Source organism: Danio rerio, chromosome 20 (assembly GCF_052040795.2).
Source record: "Danio rerio strain M-AB ecotype USA chromosome 20, GRCz13ab, whole genome shotgun sequence".
Taxonomy (NCBI): domain Eukaryota; kingdom Metazoa; phylum Chordata; class Actinopteri; order Cypriniformes; family Danionidae; genus Danio; species Danio rerio.
The window spans coordinates 46,712,501-46,724,689 of record NC_141040.1 but is presented as its reverse complement, the minus strand read 5'-3'; the positions used below and the strand labels follow the sequence as shown (position 1 = coordinate 46,724,689).

Sequence of the window (12,189 nt, the reverse complement as noted above, 5' to 3'; positions counted from 1 at the left end):
GATCCAAACTTCTGTTGTTGGTGTCACTTCCTGTTATTACAATTCTCATGCACAACACTTTGTATTCGCTAAGAAAGAAAAAAGCATATTAAATGCTTGTCAAAGCCTAATAATAACTCTAAAATGCGGAATGATTATTTAAATGTTGTGTACGCTTTTGGTTTTATTTTCACTGCTAAGTGCTGTTCATACTTCCCGCGCGGCTCTCAAACAATCACTCTGTTCCACAAACTGAACGTTATTTACAACTTTATTCCCTGTTATTCACAGCCTACGCAGGTTCTGTTCACTAAAGTAGACTTCATTCACAGGCGCGCGCACCCTCCCTCTTAGTGGTAACAGCTCACGGTCAGCAGCTCATGTCACGTGGGATTTCGTGGCCGTGAATACATCATTAAATGAAAACAGAAATGGCATTTGTGAGTGAATTATACCTTATAAATACAGTATTTGACTCTTTCAACATCATTTCAACACCATTCGTGTCCACATTGTCCACATATGCAAAACAATGTTGTTACATGCCTGGGGGTGTTGCTCTGTTGTTCCCTCCTCCCCTTTCTTTTTCTATTTGCTGTCTCCTGTAATTCTAAAATCTAGGTGTTGCGATTGGTTGGCAGAGTTCTCCCGAGTGGACCAATCAGAAGAGGATGGGTGTTATTTAAACGCTCCAGTGATGACTCAGCCCAGATAAGAGGGGGATCCATGTTGCTTGTTGCTGCTGTGGTTTTGTAACTTTTGGTGCCTATCTTGTGCTCGGGTTCGCTTTAAAGAGAGTTTTTGTGATTTAAAAATACCTAGAGGGAAGTGAAGGGAAGTATGTCACGTGACTTACATTTTACACACACACGTAGCAGATTTTTTGTTATTCCACTAGGTTAGAGGCGGGTGCTACCATATGTATGTTTGTTCCAGGCAGTGCAGTTGAGTAAGGAGCGTGTGACGCTGAAGATGTTTTTTTTTCTTATTTACATATTCCTCTTTAGTTATTTAGAGGTGGGGGAGGGATTAGTTAGCGGGTGTTTAATTATTATTTTTTTTTTGATTTGGCACCGCTTATTCTCCTTCCCTCCATCAGGTATTTTTGTTTACTTTTTGCATTTATTGTACATATTTGTAAATATACTTTGGGTGATTAAAACATTCACTTCTTTATCTTTATTGTAATAAAGCGGACAAGGTTTTTTTTGCCACATCGTTGTCTGTGTTGATTCATAGCAGTTAACATCTCAGAGGAATTCTTAAAATATTGGGTTGTCATAATTATGTTAAGCCCTTTTTCATCCTCCGAGCCACACGGGGCGTAACAAATGTGAAAACTTGCGGCTGCCTTTTCTTCTCTCCTGAACTTGAAAATATGATTGGCAGAATCGTAGAAATGCTGTACTAAGATCGAGATTGCGATCTTTTTTCGAGTAATTGTGCAGCTCTACTGTTTAATAAAGCATACACACAATGTAACATAACAGTATGATGAGTGTGCTCCATGCAGCTGTGCGGGCTTGAAAACCTCCTGTAGGACACACTCCTCCTGTCTTAATGCACCAGACATTTTGTTAGAAATACTTATAGGCTTTATATTTTTGTTTATATAACTCCTATTTTCATTTATTGTGCTTCATGTTTACATTACTATCTCATTCAAATACATTAGAAACAGCAGCCACACTAAATATTTTCCTTGTTGTCTATTTCCCCCTGGGGATGCCCATCTCGAGGCCTACAGAGATTGTGCAGCACCATTGATGGGATCCGAGACTTGTGAAAAGATGATGCCAACCATTGAGGACAACACATACACTTAAAGGGCACACATACACTTTTTTTCTAAATGTGCCAGGTTCAGTTCAAAACACAGTTCATCTATTTTTATTATAATGTGTTAAAAAGTGTTGTTTAGGGGTCGTGTACACCGCTCGCTGTTTTAGGGGTGTGTTGCTTCACATGAAAATTTGTTTCGAACTTCCTGAACAAAATTAACAAGGGGGCGGAGCCAAGAGCTCCCCCGCTTTGTGTACGTCAACAGACAGGCAGACAGCGAGATACCACATGAGTGAGAGGATCAGCATTCAGCCGTACATGTACGACTTGGACACAGACCAAGCTGAGACTACAAAACCATTTGTGTCGTTAGTTTTACAGCCAACTGTGTGCTAGTTTAAAGTGCTAAGCTTGTACACCGAGATTAATAACCATGCGCACATTCGCATGTTATTTAAAATGAAACTATTTAGATGGCACGGCAGAAACATAAACAGTGTCCTGAGTCGTGGCTGGGCGCCGGTGTGTGTACCCTTATAGAAACCAATGTTTAGAATTCTAAAATGCATGGTCCTGCGTGGCGTGATGCTGCACGTCGCCGAGCAGTGCTTCTGATGTGCGACCTGGTTAAGGCAAGTTCGTTATTTCCAATGGAGGGATGTGCATGTGAGGCAACATGCTCGCACTTTCCAGCTGCACCTAGTTAAGATGACAGGGGGCTACACCTTGACTGGTACTCCAAGGCTTATCGTACACTTTTTCTGCCAGATGTCGAACTTACTATCTTTGGATTTTCACAAAACACATCTTTTCTCCCTCAAGCAGTGCAAGAGTCTTTAATGCAAGGCATGGTGGTGGCTAAAAGACTATTGCTTACTAATTGGAAATCACTGTTACCCCCCTTATTCCAGAACTGGATTTCTGATATGATGTCTGATATTCAGATGGAGAGACTCAGATTTTTACGGACTAGCTCCACAAGAAAATATTTGGCTATTCGGGGTCAATTTCTTGATTTATATGACAAATCTACATCTCAAGAGCAATCCACTGACCCCTCTGTGGTTAAAGCTAAACACCCTCTCTAGTTTTGATTATGTTTTGTGACTATGATGTGTTTTTTTTAATTGTGTCTCTTTTCTTTGTTGTTTTCTTTTATATTGTGTTTTGTTTGTCTAAAGTACAAGCCAATGTTTGTTCTCGTTCTGTGTGTGTGTGTGTATATATATATATATATATATATATATATATATAAATGCTTAAAGTAAACTAATTTTAAAAAAAAGTTGCGGTCAATCACAAAACCGCTCCAATTGGTCCACCGTTTTTATGTTGGTCAATTTAAAAAAAAAAAGGACTGGGTGTGTTTATATCACCCCAATATGACGGTCTATACACGATACCTACACATATGTCTGTCCAAAGAGCTTGAAAAGTAGATTTTTCACCATAGGTATCCTTTAATACACGAATACACTTCATTAAACATGCACACATATATCACCTATATGCTATAAAATTGCAGGTTAAAATGCCTGTATATAATAACTTATATTTGATTGTAACTTTAACTTCATTTGATTGTAATGCAATAATCTGCACTATTTGTAAAGCTGCTTTAAACCCATAATTATTGTATAAAGCGCTATACACAAACTTGAATTGAATTGTAAATGAATTCGTCCTCTGGCAAGACTTTTTGGTATCATTACAGTGAATGATATTTTAGTGTGTGAATGATAATCAATGCGTTTTTTTTAAAATCAAAACAAAACTATGAAACATTCTAACATACCAGCAAAAAAGAAAAAATAAGAATTTCATTAGCATCTCTACTTTTTGTCTATATTGATTCACACCCATGTATACAAAGAAATTCTTTTAATGCGGCTGTACATTCACTATCTGCTTTCTAGCACTTTACCCTGACCACTGACGGATCTGCCGGGATCTACATTGATGCCGTCTAACAATATACGCAAGCCCAAAACACTGCGTCTGCTTTTATATATGTCATGTAATTAAACAAAGCATTTGGAGCCTCTCGAAGGGCACCGATTTTCCTTTTTTCCCTCTGTTCGGCCTTGATGCAACAGCGTTCAATGCCTGCGTGAAAGCAAAAGCATTCTGAAGAGGAACTTTCTTGTCAAGTTCTTTCAGCTAAGACGAAACATTTTAACATTTTGCGAGGAGAAACAAAAATGTGTGCATCTGCACAATGGGCCACATACTTCAATGACAATCATGTGGTCTTATGTGAATGTTCTTTAGTTATTTAGTCATGAAATAAGAAAGTTTCTTTAAATAAAATATGAATAATTTCATGTTTTCAATCTTCTCAATTTCCTTGAATTTCTTGTCTACTCTCTCCTCTTTAATATGTATTAAAAACTGATGTAGTGTCGCTGTAAGCTGGTCATTTTTAGTATTTCTTTAATATTCTATCGTTTAACATTGTGAATCATGGGATTTGAGTGTTTATTGAAACAAATAATGATAGAAACAATTATTTTTTAATGTTTTAGACTGTCTGACTTTCATATTAACAGTTAACATAGATGTGAATAAGTGAATGATGTTATTTGTCAAATGTTATTTGTCCTGTACAATGGAGACAATGCTTTTACATTTACAATTACATTTAGTCATTTAGCAGACGCTTTTATCCAAAGCGACTTACAAATGAGGACAAGGAAGCAATTTACACAACCAAGAGCAACAATGAATAAGTGCTATAGGCAAGTTTCAGGTCTGTAAAGTCTAAGAAGGGAAGTATTAGTAGTATTAGTATTTATTTATTTATTTATTTTTTGGTACAGTTAGTGTGATATTCAGAGAGGCAATTGCAGATTAGGAAGTGTAGTGGAGACTAAATAGTTGAGTTTTTAGTCGTTTCTTGAAAGTAGCGAGTGACTCTGCTGTTCTGATGCAGTTAGGGAGTTCATTCCACCAACTGGGCAGATTGAGCCCTTTTACAGGTAGAGGAAATATTTCTTGTGTTGTCAGCTAAATTGAAACAAAAATGAGATGGTAAAAGAGAGGTTGGATTGAGAAGATTGTGTCAAACACTGAAGAAGGCATTGATTTATTTTATAATATGATATTTCTGCATATATAATATAATAATGTATAATAATGTAATAATGCATGTATAATAATGTATAATATAGCTACAGCTGGTCATTTTTATTTATTTATTAAATATACTATAATTCACTATAGCTCTTGATATTTAAAAAAATCGAATTAATTATAGGATGTATGCTCACTAATTAATGCAATTAATCATATATTAATTAAAAATGAATAAAGAAATTACTAAAGGGAAAAAATACTGGAGATTTATTTATTTTTTATCTGCACTATATAGGCTTCATAAAAAATGTTTGTGCTATTAGTTTTGTATATTTGTTATTTTGTATATTTATCCATAACTGATTAATTAAATCAATGTTTTCGCCTTAATTAGGGCTATAAAAAAATTAGGGTCTTGTCAGACTTGACTTTCATGTATTGTTTTATTTTATGATATTCCTGCATTATGAAGATGTAATGTAGCTATAGCTGGTCATTTTTTATTTATTTAATAACTATACTATAGATCTGCATTGCAAAAATCTAATTAATCATAGGATGTATAGTGATTAATTAATGCAATTTGTCACATATTAATTTGAATTTGAATAAAGAAATCACTAAAGAGCAAAACTGCTGAAGATTTTTTTATAACTGCAATTTATAAGCTTCATAAAAAAAGTTATTTTTATTGTATATTTATATATATTTTAACTTTTTTAGTAATATTTTTATATATTTTATATTTAATATTAAAATATTTTATATTTTTTTTAAATTAAATTACTTTAAGTTAAATCAATTGATGTGTTAAATAATACGCCACAATTTAAACATTGTAAGGACTTGTCAGCTTTAAAAAAAATAAAAAATCTGAAATTACCTGTATTGATTTCCTACATTTTAAAGTTGTAATGTAGCCATAGCAGGCCATTTTATATTTATTTAAAAATTACACTATACTATACTTTTGTCACAGCCAGGCCAGGTTTTCCATATTCACATGAAGCACTCCATTCACAGTCACCACAATCATCAAGATCTCTCTCACCTGCCTCCTGATCACTTACGATTTTCACTCCAGCTCCATAAATCCCCACCCCATCCTTCACTCAGTGTCCAGCCTCGTCGCATTTATGAAGGACAAACCTTCAAGATCAGCAAAACCTTATATCAATAGTTATACTTACCTATCTGTTCTAGTTTATTTCCAGTGTCTGCATCTCTCCTCCTTCCTAGTGTGATTCCTTCCTGGTTGTGTGTTTCCTGACTTCGGTCTCCGGTTCCATCCCATCATCTAGTCCAGTACTCATCTACGCAAGATTGATACCTGTTCACTACATTCCTGTTCATAAATGCTAACAAACTGTTATTCATACTCACAGCTCTGGTCTCGTACCACTTCTGTGACAACTTTACAATAGCTCTTAAAAAATATCTGATTTATTATTGGATGTAGTGATTAATTAATGCAAATAATCACATTTTTATTCAAATAAAGAAACAATTAAAGAGAAAAATGACTTGAGACTTTTTTTAAACTGCATCTTATACAGTAGGCTTTATAAAAACTATGAGTTGTTTGCATAGTATATCTGTTATTTCTTATGTTAATCCATCACTGATTAATTAAATGAATGTGTTAAATCGACAGCCGTAATTTTAAGGATTCGTTGAGTTTCACGTATTGTTTTATTTTCTGAAATGATATTCCTGCAATATGAAAGATGTAATGTACTGTAGCTATAGCTGGTCATTTTAGAAAAAAAAAACATAAAATAACAGATTTTTTAACATTTTGGCATTATACACTGTAAAAAATTATGTTATTTTATGCTTTTTTTGGCAACTGGGGTTCCGAAAAAAAAACAAAACATAAAATAGCGGCTGTTAAATTACAGACATTTACCTTAAAGTAATGGCAGTTAAATTACAGAAATGTCCTTAAATTTTAATTTCCGGTAAATGTCTGTAATGTACTCTCTGTTATTTTACGGCAAAGGCCTGTAAAATAACGAAAAATTTTACAGTGTAGAATGAGTGGCATAAAATGGTGTTGACAATAATTATCATGTATCGCAAGATATTTTGGTGTAATATATCATACAACAAAATATAGATATCGTGACAGATCTAATTTTATGCCCATCCTTCCTCAACGTTTTATTTTGTTTCATGAAAACCAGCAGACTACACCGAGATGCTTTATTCCTGGCCTTTAATAGAATATTCTCAGGCTTCATAAGCAGCCACGAGTCTCCTCACTCCATTGAACAACAAAAAAAAAATCCAACTTCCATTCAAAAACACTGAATGCATGGACATTCGGCACAGCGGTCTCTTTTCATAACGAAATCTCAAAATCGTGCTCTGCGCAAACACAAAGACCCTTCAAGCGCATGCAAACATTTGCAATAAAAAAAACAGCACATTGAGAGTTTTGCACCAACAAACGGGGGGGAAGAGTCAGATCACCAAGACACAATCATTTTTTGATTTGCACCTGTTGCGGCGTAAATTTGAGGAATATGTAGAGCGCAGATCTTTCATCGGTTAATGAGCGCGCTTGTAGAAAGGATCCTCGAGCTGACGAAATCCTTTTCATCCCGTCTCCTGCCCTGCCTTTTGTCCCGTCCTGCTCACCTACAGCAAACGCACTATATGAGCATTCAATTAAAGTCTTTGGAGGAGACAGGAAAAATGCTGGCCAAGAAAAAAAACAAGCCTATTCTTCTGGAAGGACATTGAAAAGGCTTGAAAAGGGACTTAATTAGGAGATATGTCTAGATGTTTAATTAAGACGGGGCAGGGATAGCGATATCGGGACGTCAATGAACAGATTCTCAGATGATCCTGAAACTAAAATGTGAGAAATGTTTTTCAAATGCTGTATTTAGGGGCGTATAATGATGCCTTTTATAGCGGCAGAATGAATGACCTGTCTGACTTGAAGCTGATGAATACCGAGTCCTCGGCAACTGTAATGTATTCCTCAAGAAAAAAAGTCTCCGCTGCCCACAGAGGCCAAAATCCACGTGTCTGTGCGACATCAGCATACTTAACGGGGTTTGGATGATAGGTAGATGTTAATTAACACAAATACCGGCACTAACGAGCTAATTATGGGCTTCTCGAGCATCTCCGATCGGTTTGCGTAGATAAGATAGCAATGCGTTTGATTAAAACCTTAATGCAGACTGACAGAATGATAGAGAGATTTATAGGCTGATTGATTGAAAGATGAAGGGATGGATGAGTTCATAAACTTATAGATTAATGGCAGATGGATGGACAGAAGGAAAGATAGATGAACAGAGTCAATGGAAAAGCGATAGATGGAATAACAGAACAGAAAGATATTGACAGAAATATAGAAGGATAGACGAAGGGAAGGATGGATAGATGGATAAAAGGATGGACGAATGGACAAATATAGATGGATAAGCTGACATATGCCAATGAAAATCAAATAACAAATGTATGTGTGGATAAAAACAATAAAAGGATTGATAAGGAATGGAGAAATTGATAAATGGATAGATGGATGGATGATAGAATCCTGGATAATGGTCTAATAGTTGGATGAACTGATATATGGAACAACCGAACAATGGATGGATGGATAGACAGTCTGCCAGATAAACGATTGATTCATAGAATGCTGGAAGGATGAACTAATTGATATATGCGTGAACTGATATATGGGACAATAGATGGACAGTTGGGCAGACTTAGAATATATTGATAGAATGCTGGATAGAACAATGGAACAATGGATGGATGGGCAAAATGGATGATGAAGTAATTGATAAATGATTTGATATACAGAACAAAGGAGCAATGAATGGGTAGAATAATGGATAAAAATATTGATGGACAGACAGATGATAAAATGGTACAATGCTGGATGGATGGATGGATAGAAGAATGATAATAGATGGATAGATGAACAGATATATGGAACAATAAAACAATGGATGGATGATGGATAGAATAATGGATAAAAGCATGGATGGGCAGGCAGATGATAAAATGATACAAAGCTTGATGGATAGATGAATGTATGTATATATGGATGGATGGATGGATGGATGAATGGATGGACTAATAGATACATGGATGAACTGGTATATGGAAAAACAGAAAAATGGAACATGGATGGATGGATGGACTAATAGATATATGGATGAACTGATATATGGAACAACAGAAAATGGAACGATGATGATGGATGTATGGATGGATGGGCTAATAGATATATGGATGAACTGATATATGGAACAACAGAAAATGGAACAATGAGGATGGATGGATGAATGGATGGACTAATAGATATATGGATGAACTGATATATAGAACAACAGACAATGGAACAATGATGATGGATGGATGGATGGATGGATGGATGGATGGATGGATGGATGGATGGATGGATGGATGGATGGATGGATGGATGGGCTAATAGATATATGGATGAAATGATATATGGAACAACAGAAAATGGAACAATGAGGATGGATGGATGGATGGATGGATGGATGGATGGATGGATGGATGGATGGATGGATGGATGGATGGATGGATGGGCTAATAGATATATGGATGAACTGATATATGGAACAACAGAAAATGGAACAATGAGGATGGATGGATGGATGGATGGATGGATGGATGGATGGATAGATGGATGAACTGATATATGGAACAACAGAAAATGGAATAATGAGGATGGGGGATGAATAGAAATTGGATAAAATAATGGATGAGCAGACAAATAATTAAATGATAAAATTAAGGCTGTATTCATAAATGGATTGATAATAGAGTGATGGACTAATAGATAGATGGATGAACTGATACATGGGACAATAAAACAATAGATGGATGGATGAACAGTTGGATAGATGGATGAACTGATATATAGAATAATACAACAATAGTTGGATGGATGAATGAATGGATTGATAGATGGATGGATAAATTGATGAACGTATGGAGAGATAGATAGACAGATGAACTGACAGAAAGGTAGAATGATGGCAGAAAATTTAAATAAATGGAAAGATGGATTAAATAGAAAGAATAGTAATGATAAAAAACAGTGTTGTAGACATACAGATGCCAAGACAGACAGATCGTCAAGGTCATCTGATTATGTAGCATGTTTACACACACTCTCTCTCTCTCTCTCTCTGGGACTCTTATTTTGTATCATGGCTGTGTTTTTCAGCTGTCCTGCTAGAGTTACAGGGCTGTTTATAACTCAGTGTGTGTGATTGATGGAGACGCCCATAGAGCTGTCAGTCTTGGGCCAGGTGTCCACAAACTGGCAGAGCGCCTGAGTAAAGAAAAAGACTGTGACCTCATCCTGAAATACTGCCGGTCACAGGACCCAGGCTACTGACATAAAAGTGCTTTTCTAGTTCTCAAATGAAACCTGATCAAGTCAAAGCAAAAGTCACACTGGAGACTGATGATGTGAACGCATGACAGCCACAGACAACACACATTTCTGAAGCTGCTCTGCCCAGTACACACACACACACACACAACTATTATTAGCATCAATAATGAATAATGGCCAGGGTAATGATGACAGAAACTCACAAAGATTCTTAAACAGTTTTTGTATTAATTTAGTATTAATTAATTTAGTATTAATTTTTGTTATTTAGCATCAATGAATTGATTAGAGGGAAGACACGGTGGCGACACAGAAAGAAGGTCGCTGGTTCGAGTCCCGGCTGGGTGAGTTGGCATTTCTGTGTGGAGTTTACATGTTCTCTCGGTGTTGGCATGGGTTTCCTGCGGCTGCTCTGGTTTCCTCCACAGTCCAAAGACATGCGCTATAGGTGAATTGGATGAACTAAATTGGCCATCGTGAATGTGTGGGAATTAATGTGTATGGATGTTTCCTAGTACTGGGTTGCAGCTGGAAGGGCATCTGCTGTGTACGTAAAACAAATGCTGAAACAGTTGGCGGTTCATTCTACCTCAGCGACCCCTGATTAATAAAGGGACTAAGCTGAAGGTAAATAAATGAATGAATGAATTGATTAGAATTTTTTAAATATTTGTATTATGGATGTTTTATTTATTTTTTTTATTTAAGTGTGTGTGTGTGTGTTTGTGTGTGTGTGTGTGTGTGTGTGTGTACATCAGGACACAAATCTGTATAATGACATGGGTATGATACAGGTATTACAAAAAGGAGGTGAAATATGAGGACATTGGTGATGTCCTCATTTATCAAAATGCTTATAAATCCTACAAAATGAGTTTAATTAGAGAGTAAAGCTGCACACAGTCTGCTGTGATGTTTGGGTTTAGGAGTGGGGTGGGGTGAGGGCAATACAATCTCCTATGTAATGTCCCCACTTTTTACAAAAACAAACGTGTGTGTGTGTGTGTGTGTGTGTGTGTGTGTGTGTGTGTGTGTGTGTGTGTGTTTGTGTGTGTGTGTGCGCAACTGGCTGAATGTAAAGGAGGACTAAGCAAAACTGTTTCTACTTTGTAATAATGTTCTCAACTATCAGCAATTCAACTTTTAAATGAATTGTTTGTATTCAACACTTTATTATTATAATTTTCCAATTTCCTGTATTTTGGATTTTGTTTTTGCAGTCCACTTTGAATCCAACATGGAAATAATTTTTGTTTGTTATTGGCATTGATTGTTTTGAAATTCAAATGGCACTATCATGTCTGTGTTTTTATTTCTGTAATAAATATGGCTTTCAAGCTAGCAGTTTGAGGATCTTGAGTGCTTAACGCGGGTGTGTAGTTTATATCTGTGTTACAAGTTGAACAAAAATTCTGATAAACAATCATATATTGAATTTAAATAGTTTCTTTGTCTTGAGTTTACATAAATTTTACATTTGAACAGCCAAAATGACAAGTTTCACTCTTTTAATTAAGATTAATTGCGATTAATTGCAAATAAATGCGAATAATTCGTTTTATTAATCGATTGACAGCACTAATTAAAATACAGGGTTCCACACAATTCCTTTGTGTTGCCCCAACACAATTTATTTTCATTAATTATTCATCTTCTGGAGAACGTCTAATTTATTTTAGTTTGGCTAGAATACGAGCAGTTGTAAAATTGTTATATTTCAAATAAATATTATTAGCCTCCTTACAAATTGGATCCAGAACAAGACTTGTCCAATGATTGGCCTAATTAATTATCTATCCTAATTCGCCTATTTAACCTAATTAAACATTTAAATTGGACTTTAGGATGGATACTAGTATTCTGAACATTAAATAAATAGTAAAATATTATGACAAAGACAAAAAAAATATTAGAAATTACACTCAGAAAATAACTTTTGCTGCTTGTTT

The 12,189-nt window shown here is 35.5% G+C and overlaps 2 long non-coding RNA genes across 12 annotated transcripts in view; both read right to left on the bottom strand.

The window, feature by feature from the left end:
* Positions 1–12,189, bottom strand: part of LOC147839443 (uncharacterized) — an 837,962-nt gene that overhangs the window by 667,132 nt on the left and 158,641 nt on the right. The gene's annotated exons all lie outside the window — the stretch shown is intronic.
* LOC137488687 (uncharacterized) overlaps positions 1–12,189 on the bottom strand; it is a 152,167-nt gene that overhangs the window by 36,331 nt on the left and 103,647 nt on the right. For all 11 annotated transcript variants that reach the window (XR_015519074.1, XR_015519068.1, XR_015519067.1 and 8 more), the window contains one exon: positions 6,027–6,149. This is a non-coding gene — a long non-coding RNA (uncharacterized LOC137488687). The remainder of the gene's footprint in view (positions 1–6,026; positions 6,150–12,189) is intronic.